We start from the raw sequence: 10,981 nt of genomic DNA on the forward strand, positions 1-10,981 counted from the left end.
GGGACATTGAACACTTGCTGCCTGATTCCCTTTTATAGTACAGCTTATCACTGTGGGTCCCAGCATAGGGACAACCTGTGAGCAGCTTATTTTCATGGGGCTAATCTAACAAAAATGGATTGTCCAAAGCGGACAATCCCTTAAATATAAAAAGATCACATTTTATAAAATTTTTATGGTAGACATGACTACTGAGGGACAGGGAATGAGCACCAACATTTTTTTTTACACTATGTAGTAATATAGCTGAGATAATTCTGCGTGTCCCATGTTCAGCAGTTAATATGTACAGTTATATTTCTTACCTGGCTTGTGGACAACAACAGATTCTAGTTCAGTGTCCTCGTCATTCATGCCTTCTCTTTTCAAAGGAAAAATCCTCTGGATGATCTTACAATCTTTGCTATAATCCCAAGAAACAATGAAATTGGAATATTAATATCATACATTTGTTTTAATCTTCAGTAGTGCAATGGTCGCACTCGCTTCTTCAGTCAGCAAGGAATGCTGGGTGCACGTTCTGATCTCCACATCCCATATGCAGTTATAGAAAGTAGCCTTCATATAAACAAGTCAGATATATATATAAAATCATCTACATTTAGTTTACATGATGCTTAACAGGATGTGATCTGAGCTGCCGGTGTGTACAGAGTGAGTGCTACCCAGAAAAGTGACAACCGCTGGTCTGAATATGATCTTAGTATTTCTCCTTCTCCATCAACCACTCATACTGTACTTATACTAGGACACTAATCACATCCATGTACGCAATGTAGAGCTCCAGTATCTCTCATTCTCATTGGGGTCAATTTATTAAATGTCTTTGCCAGTTTTCTGGTCTTAAAAAGCAGCAAGAATGGGCACACATTATATTTGAGCTTAAATTTGCAACTTTTCACTCCTCTCGTCACTTTTGAAGTAGTGGGAAAAGTGAGCGGGGTTAGGCAGCGGGTCACCATCGGTCCATCATATTTACTATAATTTGCACCGGAAATTGGTTTCATTTATAGAGTAAATCGATTTCAATTTCTGTCTTTAGATCAGCCAAAGATGCACCAAATGTATTTAGAGGCATGCGCCTCTTAATAAATCTGCCGCGTTTTACTCCAACGCTCTTCTTTTTAAGACTGGCGTATAAAATATCAGTCTTAGTAAATCTTTCCCATTATGCCTGTAAATAATAATCGTTAGGGGTGTTGCTAGAATCTCAGTATAAATGGAGGACCGCAGATGGCACCACAAAGCACATAGTGTTGTGTGCAAAATTGTTTTTTTTTTTTATGACAACTCCACTAGAAATGTATTTTATTTAGGTTTACTGCATTTATTCCACAGGACCTGGAAAAGTTTTCTTATCATACACGAACATATACTGTTTCATAGGCAATTATATACAAAAATGGGGTAATTTTATTTGATGCAAGTTAACAGAAACTAAACAAGAGACAATTTTTTCACACTTCTCCAGTGATTTATTAAATATATGGTACGGGCCTCACAGATGACAAGATCCATGGGCCACTGTGCGGGAAGGGGGTAATCTTTATGTTGGAAAAGGATTATGTTGTCTCTATAAGTGTCCACTTAAGGGTCCAAAATTAAGTATAGGAGATGTATAAGACAGATACTTGGGGGCTGACTTTTACTCTGGGGGCTGAATTTATCCCTGTATGGGGTCTAGATATTTCTGATGGCAGCCCTGCCTGGGCCTAGTGACATCACTAATAGTAATTATTGATTCTAGGTATTACAATATAATATGATGGGTAGAAGTTCTCAGTAACTTACCATTGACTAATAATGCACTGGAGAATCAAGAAGAGAATCATGATGGCTATGCCAGGCAAAATGATCATGAGGAACCTGTCTTGAACTATGAAAGAGAAAATAATTCAGATGAAAGAACATTTATTTCCTTAGAGTCTTGTTATATAGATGAGACATAAGTGAGAATCATTGATATGTGTGAAGAGGTCTTCACTCGTCAGTGTCACCCATGAGAGGTCTATGGGGTAAGCTGGTGATGTTCTCAGTCATGCTCTGGGTGGAGATCTGTTATAAAGTTGTGGGCTTCAGTGTAATAGTATGTGATGGAGATTTTTTTTTTTTTTTTTACAATAAGTGGGAGCAAAAAAATTTAACTGGAAGAGAGTAATTGAAAAAAATGTATTTGTGATACATTAACACTTACCTCGGCTGTCTATATGTTCTGCCAAGTCCTTAACCTTTTCTGCACCTAGGAAAATAAATGGAATTTAATGAAGCACATGTATTGTCCGGCCCTGAGTCCTTAATCCATAAAAAAGCCCTGCACCACATGTAGCAAAACTTTCCTATAGATGTTGTATGATGAATACTGACCAATCACAGTTCACAGTTAATTTTTCCTTACAGTTTATAAAAAAGAACCTACATTTCTATTGGTTGATATGGGTCCATTGTTGGACAGTTAGACAGTTATAGAGGCCGACTATTTCCATATTTTTTTTTTTATTTAAATTTACAGGATAGCCCTGTTGAGAATCTTCACAGGCCTTTTTTCCAAGGTCAATAAGAGACTCCATTCTTTAATTTTAGCTGCTAAGTAAATTTACCAAAGGTTTTGGAAATCCTTTGTTTCTACATTTTGTGTAATGTGGGTGGAGGTACTCAATTCTCTTGTGCGTATGGAGGAAATCAGGGCCTCTGAAAATAACATGTTTCCAGACTTTCCCTCCATATGGTTTCCCTTGATCCAATTTAGAGACTCTTCGGCCCTAATCACATAGTTGACCTCTCCTTTAGCAGATTATCTTCACTTATAGACACCAAACATTTTCACATTTTAAATGACCAAGAAAGTAAAGGAAATAAAATACATGATTTTATTGAGACACTTTAAAAATGATAGCAATAGCATTAAAAAGGGGGGTGGGTAATAAAACAGATAAGCAGATACTGAGTGGGCTACTGGCAATAACACCTATACAATGGATTGATACATTGTAAATAGTCTGCAACAGTAAGCCAAAAAGAAATGTATGAGGACAAAACAGGTTTGTCCATCTAGGTAGAAGTATAATGTAAAGGCACAATGGCGGGAAAAAAATGAAAGAGAAACAGGCAAAAACAGATGCAGACGAACAATGGGGTAACCAGTTGAAATATGCTAAGAGCCCACTTACACACCCAACGCGTTTCGCCATAAGGCTTCATCAGAGGGGAATGATTATTTTCACTGTCAAGCTACCCCTCACACATACACCTCCCCATCCTTAACTTTACATTTTCCCTCTTTCCCAGTTTGTTAGTAAATTACATTTTTCATAATGTCATTTGTGATATGATGCTTTTATGTTATTTACTGCATCTTGTTAACTTTGGAGGGCTTATACCCCGCTGTTATATTTTGTGATATTTGCACTCCTGTTGTTAAATAGATACTGAATAAAAATGTACTGAACCATAAATGTACAGGATACTGTAATGTAATGACAGACATATCTATATACTGTCATTCCTGATCCTGTTACAGTTTTATATAAAAAAAAACAACAAAAGAAATGGATGACAGCAGATAACACATAGTGTCATACATTTGTTTCTTTGATTAAAAAAATAAAACAAAAGCAAAGGACATTTTTCACTATACCACACTTATTAGAGTAGAAATTCTGAAAGAAAAAAATATTTGCTATGAAATAGTCGGCAAAATGAGCACAAAATTAACTTTCAATTCCCCATTTTTAGGAATGGTGTATATTGATTTGCACTTTCCTTCATTTTTTTCTGTTTATTCTAAAGACAGAGAGAAATGTATTAAACGGAAGAATGAACAGACCCGCACCTATAACTAAAGACTATATAAATATGTATATAGCTATGGGTTACATCATTATCAGTAGTCGTATTAATAATTATATTACAATAATCTGTGAAGTAAAAGGTTTTCTGAAAAATAGAAAAGTGGAAATCAATAATCACTAAGGCCTCTTTCACATGCCAGTATTTGATCAGTATTTTAGATCAGTTTTGCAAGTCAAAACAAGGAGTGGGTCCAAAACACAGAAGAGGTACAAATCTTTCTATTACACTTTTCTCTGAGTTTTGGAACCATTCCTAGTTTTGACTTACAAATACTGATCAAAATACTGCTGTGTGGACGAGGTCTAATTCTGCACTGCCCTGATTTACATGACACACATATATGTCATTATATTATCCATTCTGATGTAAATTACAGGAACATGAAATTAAAGAGATGTTAAAATGGGAATTTTCCTTACCTTGTGCGGGGTTAATAAGCAAAATCAGAAAAATCAGCATTTTTAAATAAGGGAAATCCATTCTCATTCGCAGCCAACAGAAAAAAAAGATCTTCTGCCAACACTGAGATGTGAATGACTGAGACAGTGCCCAACACGAGTCTATTCCATGCAGGTAATTGTGACATCACCGTTGTTCCAAACCATTGTGACAACATCAGACCTATAATGATGACATCACAATACCTCCTATTGCAGCAGCTGTGCAGAGAAGTCAGTAAGTCCTTTGCAGATCATGATTAAACACTGCACTGCAGTAGGGGAGGGGGTAGCTGTAAAGTTTGAGTGCTGTATAGGAGGGGGCAGGGCTCCTGTGCACCTATGTACTTATGTAGATGGGGAGGTTCATCAAAACCCATAGAACTTAATCAGCATCCGGTTCCCATATCTCTAAGACCATTTGGAACAAATAAAAACTGTGCTCTCATTGGTTGTCATAGGTCGCTATCTTTCCTATTTTTCTGGTCGATGTATTCTGTATATACCAGGTCGCTGTCTGCCCTATTTTTCTGGTTGTTGTCTTTCCCAATTTTTGGCTTGCTTTCTGTGGTAGGGTATATGACTTTTAAAATTCCAGCATCGGGCACCCACAGATTCCATATATCCCAGTGTCCACTGTAATCTTGATCTGCCCCTGGTCAAAACTGAATCTTAAACCTGGTGACAAATCACTGAAATGCAGAGCTGGCAAAAAAATGTCTAAAGTCATCTCAGCTCTTAAAGGGCCAGAGCTTTTATCACTATATTAGAGAGGAAATTGTTTAATTGTCCTAATTATACATATTAAAAAAAAAAAGAAAACATTTTGGTTTCCTATTACTTCTTCAGATTTCCCAGGAAGTAATAGGTCTTCTGTAAGGTGTTTGTAATGGAATCACTAGTTGAGCAATTCCCCAGAGTTCAAGTTATGGAATTGCTCTGTAAGCTATTCGCCAAAGGTAGCTGGAGACTGTCTGGATAAAGTGTGCAGGTAATCCGCTACCTCAAGTCCATCACTACTCTGATCAGCAGAACCTAAGGCTACTCTTTAGTCTTCACCAGAGCCCACCGCAAGGCAGGTTGGATTTGGCTGCATATAACCCAGGTTGCATTAACAAGAATACAGTGTTGGACAGGAGGTGCAATGCAGGCAATACCAGAATGGAAACCAGACAGGAAGAGGGTAAACAGCAAACTGAGTACACAACTAGGAGAGACTGTAAGTACATATCAGAAAGCAGAAGAGTACCAGGAGTTGCAAAGATCAAAACCAGCCAAGAGCAGAATGTCCAAATCAGTGAGCAAAAGGGTTAATCTAAAGACAAAGCCAAAATCCAGTTCCAATAATCCAAATAGTCAGGTGATACAGGGAGTAGCCAGGAGCTTGATCAAATACTTGTATACCTAAAGAAATTCACAAGCAACAATGAAAGAACTGACCAGACTTAAATACACCACCCTAGTATCTGATAGGAAGAAGACAGAGAAATGAGATTGGCTCTGCAAGTCAAAACAGAGCCACCCAGAAGCTAGGCTAGTAGTCATGACAATCTTAAAGAGACATACGTTTCCTAACAGTTTTGTTTTTAGCTATTTACCTTATCAGAAATATCAGTATACTGTATGAGTATACCACAAAAAAATAAGTATGGAATAGCGTAGTAGACTACGTTATTCCATTCTGTAATATCCTGTGAAAAAACGTATGGCATCCGTCATATAGATATAGATGCCTATGAACTGCCAGCATCCTGCTTGTCAGTGCCCAAGAATCAGCATGGCCTGCGGTGGGCCGGTGTGCTTAAAAATGCCAGGGCTGATTTTAAGTCTAAGTACGGCCCTGACTGACCCTATAAAAATAACAAACTGTTCTGTCCAAATAAACATTTTTATGCACAGCCACACATGGATGTCTTAAAAAAAAATAAAAAATGCAGCATGGATTCTATATAAATGCTGTATATAAAATGGGAATTACATCCATACATCCTATACAGTAGTATCATGTCCCTATGTAATTGTATAATAATCTATTGCAGCTGACGTCCCCAAGTCCAGTGCATTTGAAGAATTAAGAATTTTTTTTGCCTGGCCTATGGAACGTGAATATGACAATTTTATGCTTGAAAAGAATTGAAACAAATACCATCACTGTAGAAGTAGGAAATGTAATACTTGAATGACATTTATGGTGAAATACTTCTGTTAGTTAAGACCCCTAGCAACAACCACACATTTCATCACTACACAACTGTAAGAATGTTTGTATATTATAAATTCTTGACGGATAGTGTTACTGAACCGTGCAGTCATAGAAGTTAGGAAATAATGCAAATTATGCATGAAAAAAATCAGAGAGCCTTTACTGCTACCCAGGAGTGAAAGTACCGGTAGTACAGGGAGAAGTACTATAGTTGTTTTTGTTACATATATTTCTGAATCTTTTCTGACAATATTGGTTATTATGGATGTAATGTGTATTAATTCTAATAAATAGATTATTCACTGTGACGTTAGTATTCACTTATTGTTATAGCATAATATAACATTATAAATCCTTCTATTAAATATTTATATTAGTTAAATAACGTACTCATGTTACACAAATGGGTATAAAGTACCTGGTAGTGGACCCTCTGAATTACGATTGAATTTGGCATAGGGGCAGACTAGGATGTAATTTCCCAGGTTACTTTCCCAGAATAGTCTCTAATAAGAACAGCTGACATGTATCGGTTGGCTAAGTACAGAATAGTGAGTAAATGTTACGGCCGTTGGAAACCACTGGTCGAGGCAGGCAGAAAACAAGACAGAAGTCAAAGCAAGTAGATATCAAACAAGAGTGGGTCATAATGGGATATCAAGAGAGTATCAAGACACTTTGTACAGGCAGAAACTCAATGTACCATCTTCTCAGTTAGGCCCCATGCGCATGACCATAAAAGACGAATGTAATTGCGGACCGTAACAACGGAGCCATTTACGGACCCATTTACTTCTATTGACCATGGACACCTTCCCGTATATTTGCAGGAAGGTGTCCGGACCATAGAAATGTACCGCAAATTATAGAACATGTCCGTTCTTTTGCTTTTTACGGGCCGTGCTCACATATATGTATGGGAGCATGGGCCAAAAATGCAAGTGGCTGTTCGCCGCCGCCAGCATCCGGCCGTGATTACGGGCATGGCCGTGTGCATGGAGCCTTACTTTATTATCCATCACATAACGCCCTGACACTGAACTGCGTCAGGACCCAGTTCTGCGCCCGAAGCTGAAGAGGACCCAGATACTGTCTGCCGGTGACCTGTATCTGAGCCCAGGCCTGCCATCAGGTAGTACAGCTGGTACTACAGTCAGGGGCACGGGCACAATGCTGAAAGAAAGGAACCCGCCCGCTTCTTTGGAACTTTAAACATTTCTATCAGGGCTCCAGCGTTAGTTACTTGGAGAAAGGAATGGACCCTTCAACTAGGACTCGTTCCTTTCTCCTAAGTAACAAACGCTGAGACCCTGAGAGGACTTCTGGGAAGCTGCTGCATGAGCAGCATGATAGTAGAAGCCCCGTTTGGAGAGAGCCGCCGACCTGACTGATCCTTCACTACACAGCTGACAGGACCCTGCAAGACAGGTGAGTGCCCCATCCTCTTTCACATCCCTCCTGACCCCACTTGTAGAAAATAAAGTGTTTTTTGTTTGTGTAAGCGCGGCAAAAATGGCGTCGATTTGCTGTGATTTAAAAAATTGCAGCACAGCAGCCCCATTTCTGCCGCAATTACAAAAATTGCATGAAAAAATGGTAGCAAAAAATGGTATTTGACTGCACTGTATGAATAGACCCTAAGGCCACTTCAGACGTGGTGGATTTGACTCCTATTTTCGGTGCGGATTGCGCACTGAAAATCCACTACAAATTACAATAATACTCAAGTGAACAGGGTATTCAAAACCCCATGCACATGCAGCAGAAAATAAATATGCATGGGCTTTAGGGCATTCTGCTGATTGTTAAATCAGCAACATGCCTATTATGTTGCCAAATTGACATGTATTGCACCCTTTACAACGCAAAGGATTAATTTGCCGCAAATCCTTTGCAAAATCTGTAAGGGTAAGTTCACAGGTAGCATAAACACTACAGATTTTCCTCAACTGATTTCCTTGTGGAAAATCCGCAGCGTAATACAGTAGCAGCAGAGTGGATGAGAGTTGAACAAATCTCATCCACACGCTGCGTAAAAAATGTGATTAAAAAATGTTTATAAACTGACCAGCGGTGCGGCTTTTTAATGTACAGCATGTCAATTTATGTTGCAGAATTGCTGCTTTCTGTTGTGGGTTTTCTCCATTGAATTGAATGGAGAGGTAAAACCTGCAACAAATAGCAGATGTGGCTATTTTTTCAGAGGAAAAGCTGTGATTCTGTCACAAAAAAATTGCAACTCAGAAAAAATAAAAAGCTTATACTTACCCAGAACTCTGTTCTTTTGCGTCCGGGCCGGCCGCCAGGTATGACGTTTTATCCGATGTGACTGCTGCAGCCGATCCCGGGCTGCAGCGGTCGCACGGGATGAAACGTCATCCCGGGAGGCTGGGCTGCAGGATGTCAGAGAGATGCTTGGCATGGTAAGTATAGGCATTTTGTTTTTTTTACCTGCCTTAGGCTAAATTCAGACGAGCGTAGCCTAGGGTCTATGGAGGGATGCGTGACACGCAGGAAAATAGGACATGTTCTATATATTTACGGACCCTTCACACGCTCCGTTGAAACAATGGTCGTGTGAACGGCCCCATTGAAATACATAAAGCCGTGTGTCACACTGACAAGATAAATGTTCGTCTGAATGAACCCTAAGTGCTCCCTACATCCCCGCAAGTGCTTCACCTTCTCTTAAGGCGCCCTCCATATCGTGTTGTCGCTCTACGTTTATCTTGTATATCGGAAAAGCTCCGGACGTACACGATAAATGCTTTTATAGGGCTCCATTATGTCCTTTTGGTCTCCGTCAGGTTGGTATACTTCGGTTTACCTTTTTTTTGAAGGATGGAATAGCGTAGTAAACTATGATATTCCATTCTGAGAGATCCCACAAAAAACGTTTACTGCTCCTGACATCACTATATGGACGGTAATGTTAGGAGTTTCCCAATGCTGGAGTTCCCAGGCAGAGCATCGCAAGCACTCTGCCCTTGGACTTTGGCCCAGGGAAAGCTCCTGACAACTGTCCATTTATAAAAAGTGACTTCCAGAGTATACCCAAGGCGATTCCCCAGGCGACGTATCCCATTGTATGCCATACAGTGTGAAATGTTTTGGCTGAATTCAATAAATTCCAGGGTGTCAAACGGTCACTGACTGCACCATGGTTTCATTCACTGTAACTTAACATCAGTAACAAAATCAGTTACTGTGTATAGCGTGCAAACGTGAGCGACACATTTTCCATTGCCCACCCCCCGGTAGTGGAGAGGGGACCCAATCTCTTTGGCTGTATGGGGCCCAGAAATTCCTGATGGCGGCCCTGACTGTACTACAAAAATCTATTTTGCATGCAAATTGAAAGAATACCTGTCATTTCAGGTGACTTTCAGAATAACCTGTCATGTGTGTGTACATGAGGAATAACACTATTTCTGGCCATTACGTGACTTGTATATGGCATTTATTTTTTAGTAGTTTTCCACTCTGCAGGCTCTCTCTCAAGTTTTCCCTGAGCAAGTGCTATTATGTCTACCATACACAACACAAATAGAGAAGCTCTCCTATCCCTATTATCATACAGTAGTAATGAGCAGGGGCGAAATATAACACTTACTAGAATGCTGCATCAGCGTCTGTCTGTGTCTCTCTGCCTCTCTTTCACTCTACTCGTACTCCATCTTCCCCACCTCCCCTCCCCATAGACTTCTATGGGCAGCTGTAACATGATCCATCAGTGAGTTGATAGTCCATCTCGCCTTGAGGAGACAGAAAAATTTGTAAATTCAGAGTGAGTGAACAGTTAGGAGGGGGGGAAAGGAAAGGAGCCTGATAAGTACAGAAAGAGGCATTTTTCTTATTTCGTTATATTACAAAGCTTCTGATATTCGCTCCTACTATTGATTTATGCAAAGTTTTTTCAAAATACAGTGCCTTTTTAAATATAAATCAATTTTCAACTCTTTCAAAGAAACATGCTGATCTGCCCACAAACTTAGCTTTGTTTATTCATTACACTTACACAGCCATTGCAAGATTTAATGTACCATTTCTGCCCTTTCATGCACAACATAAGAATTACACAGTAGACTACATATTTTGTCTACTCACATAACTTAGTCACCATGGCTAAACTGGTCTGAGTGTTACCATCTAGTGGTAAAAAATTAAACTATGTGACATCACAGTCATATCTAGCTACAAGCAGTACCACCATCACAGGGAAATAATTGGGAAACTTTTTTATGAATTGAACTCATATAATAGGTATATTTCGTGAACATGGGTACGAATAGACTTTTAATGACTTGTCTTGCAACTATCAAGATATGAAGTTTGGGCTTAGTATACGTTTTTGCTTAGCTTGATAATGTTAGGATTTAAGCATTTCAAGTGAAAATCCGGGCACATTTTTATAATAATTATAATGGCCCTACTAGGGTCAATAAAATCATCAGGGCTGTTAATGTAATGGTAATGTATAGGGCACCTTGGA

At 39.2% G+C, this 10,981-nt stretch overlaps 1 long non-coding RNA gene across 1 annotated transcript; it reads right to left on the minus strand.

Moving 5' to 3' along the window:
- Nucleotides 1-1,816: 1,816 nt before the first annotated feature.
- On the minus strand, nucleotides 1,817-4,359 carry LOC142761299 (uncharacterized). Its single transcript, XR_012883595.1, has 3 exons — nucleotides 4,269-4,359; nucleotides 2,195-2,239; nucleotides 1,817-1,876 (listed from the first exon to the last, which is right to left on the minus strand). It is a non-coding gene; the product is annotated as an uncharacterized LOC142761299 (long non-coding RNA).
- Nucleotides 4,360-10,981: the final 6,622 nt, after the last annotated feature.

The sequence above is a fragment of the Rhinoderma darwinii genome, chromosome 4 (genome assembly GCF_050947455.1).
Source record: "Rhinoderma darwinii isolate aRhiDar2 chromosome 4, aRhiDar2.hap1, whole genome shotgun sequence".
Taxonomy (NCBI): domain Eukaryota; kingdom Metazoa; phylum Chordata; class Amphibia; order Anura; family Rhinodermatidae; genus Rhinoderma; species Rhinoderma darwinii.